Genomic DNA, 2,239 nt, shown 5'->3' with positions numbered 1-2,239 from the left:
GTAAACAGGTGATCCTAGGGTCAAATCTTTGCAGTGCCTTTCTTACTTCCAAGTAAACAATTTCGAATTTGGCTCTTTTTCAAAGTATCTAGGCTGAGTATTGTATTGTTAATCGTTGTTAAAGCTATGCATGACATGGTTCCCTTGAGAAAGAAAAATACACAATGTATGCTTTACTTTGTATGTTCTCGGTCTTGATTCTTAAAACAAAATAGCAAGTATACTTTTCTAAAGAATGTCAGGATAGAATATCCAAAATACTTAAGAGAGGTGCTGTGGCTTAGTTGGTCAAAGTGCCTGTCTAGTAAACAGGAGATCCTGGGTTTAACTCCCAGCAGCACCTATCATCTTTTTGTGATGTACATTGAAGAATGAGAAAAAAAAAATGCTCAGACTGGTGGCCATGCACCCATAGATGTGTCTGCAACACTGCAGTCTTGCACACTGTCAATGTTGAACAGTCTTAAAGAGCTCAAATTTGGATGACTGAGTCAAATTTGCAGTTTAAAAAAGTCCAGTAAGCAAATTAATTGTTTCCAGGTTGAAATTACTTTAATGGTCAAGATATACACAAACTTGATAGAGTTACAGAAACAAAGAAAATAATTGAATCATGCCAGAGCTGACGCTGATTTGTAGGTTGCTGATCTAAGTACACGTATAACGTTCTAAACTGAGGCGCTGTAGCTTAGATGGCCAAAGCCCCTGTCTCGTAAACTGGACATCCTGGATTGGAATCCCAGCAGAATATATGTTAATTTAACATCTACATAGAGAACTTCGTAATCGAGAAGTAGACCTATTAATACAATATTATAAATTACATATTAATTAGGAAGAGATCTTGGTTTTCTAGAAAGAACAGAATACACAGTGTGCACCTCAATGTCTACCTGTCCTAATTCTTACATCAAGTATGCTTATCTTGAGAAAACACAGATAGAATACTCAATAACATCAGTAACAGGTGCTTAAGTTTAGATGGTCAAAACATCTGCCTTGTAAACAGGTGATCCTAGGGTCAAATCTTTGCAGTGCCTTTCTTACTTCCAAGTAAACAATTTCGAATTTGGCTCTTTTTCAAAGTATCTAGGCTGAGTATTGTATTGTTAATCGTTGTTAAAGCTATGCATGACATGGTTCCCTTGAGAACGAAAAATACACAATGTGTGCTTTACTTTGTATGTTCTCGGTCTTGATTCTTAAAACAAAATAGCAAGTATACTTATCTAAAGAATGTCAGGATAGAATATCCATAATACCTAAGAGAGGTGCTGTGGCTTAGTTGGTCAAAGCGCCTGTCTTGTAAACAGGAGATCCTGGGTTCAACTCCCAGCAGCGCTTGTAATCTTTTCGTGATGTCCATTGGAGAATGAGAAAATAAATGCTCAGACTGGTGGCCATGCACCCATAGATGTGTCTGCAACACTGCAGTCTTGCACACTGTCAATGATGAACAGTCTTAAAGAGCTCAAATTTGGATGACTGAGTCAAATTTGCAGTTTAAAAAAGTCCAGTAAGCAAATTAATTGTTTCCAGGTTGAAATTACTTTAATGGTCAAGATATACACAAACTTGATAGAGTTACAGAAACACAGAAAATAATTGAATCATGCCCGAGCTGAAGCTGATTAGTAGGTTGCTGATCTAAGTACAGGTATAACGTTCTAAACTGAGGCGCTGTAGCTTAGATGGCCAAAGCCCCTGTCTCGTAAACTGGACATCCTGGGTTGGAATCCAAGCAGAATATATGTTAATTTAACATCTACATAGAGAACTTCGTAATCGAGAAGTAGACCTATTAATACAATAATATAAATTACATATTAATTAAGAAGAGAACGGTTTTCTAGAAAGAACAGAATACACTGTGTGCACCTCAATGTCTACCTGTCTTAATTCTTACAGCAAGTATGCTTATCTTGAGAAAACACAGATAGAATACTCAATAACATCTGTAACAGGTGCTCAAGTTTAGATGGTCAAAACATCTGCCTTGTAAACAGGTGATCCTAGGGTCAAATCTTTGCAGTGCCTTTCTTACTTCCAAGTAAACAATTTCGAATTTGCTTCTTTTTCAAAGTATCTAGGCTGAGTATTGTATTGTTAATCGTTGTTAAAACTATGCATGACATGGTTCCTTTGAGAAAGAAAAATACACATTGTGTTCTTTACTTTGTATGTTCTCGGTCTTGATTCTTAAAACAAAATAGCAAGTATACTTATCTAAAGAATGTCA

General features: G+C 36.3%; 2 non-coding genes across 2 annotated transcripts; both read left to right on the top strand.

The window, feature by feature from the left end:
* The first annotated feature begins 269 nt into the window (after positions 1 to 269).
* On the top strand, positions 270 to 343 carry trnat-agu. The gene has a single exon. It is a non-coding gene; the product is annotated as a tRNA-Thr (tRNA).
* Positions 344 to 1,270: 927 nt separating this feature from the next.
* On the top strand, positions 1,271 to 1,344 carry trnat-ugu. Its single transcript has one exon. It is a non-coding gene; the product is annotated as a tRNA-Thr (tRNA).
* Positions 1,345 to 2,239: the final 895 nt, after the last annotated feature.

The sequence above is a fragment of the Nematolebias whitei genome, unplaced genomic scaffold (genome assembly GCF_014905685.2).
Source record: "Nematolebias whitei isolate Nwh7 unplaced genomic scaffold, NemWhi1 Nwh_scaf_9822, whole genome shotgun sequence".
Taxonomy (NCBI): Eukaryota; Metazoa; Chordata; class Actinopteri; order Cyprinodontiformes; family Rivulidae; genus Nematolebias; species Nematolebias whitei.
The sequence above is the reverse complement of the archived record's forward strand: the minus strand, read 5'-3'. Positions and strand labels throughout refer to the sequence as shown.